Consider the following 237-nt stretch of genomic DNA (forward strand, 5'->3'; position numbering starts at 1 on the left):
CACAAATGATTAATGGCAGATTCTACATACTGATCAGATTGTCTTTATGTAAACAACTATGTTCTTGTCAATCATCTTGGCAAAACCAGGCATGACCTGCTAGCCTCCTTTTATTTGATGAACGGCCACCATAAGTGACATTGTCAAATGTGCTACTACTGTCTTGGCCTGAAGGGGGCGGCAGTGTCGCATTGAAGCAGACAGACCAGCTATATAGAAGTCAATGTGTTGGTGTGG

This window comes from Entelurus aequoreus, linkage group LG12 (genome assembly GCF_033978785.1).
Source record: "Entelurus aequoreus isolate RoL-2023_Sb linkage group LG12, RoL_Eaeq_v1.1, whole genome shotgun sequence".
Classification (NCBI taxonomy): domain Eukaryota; kingdom Metazoa; phylum Chordata; class Actinopteri; order Syngnathiformes; family Syngnathidae; genus Entelurus; species Entelurus aequoreus.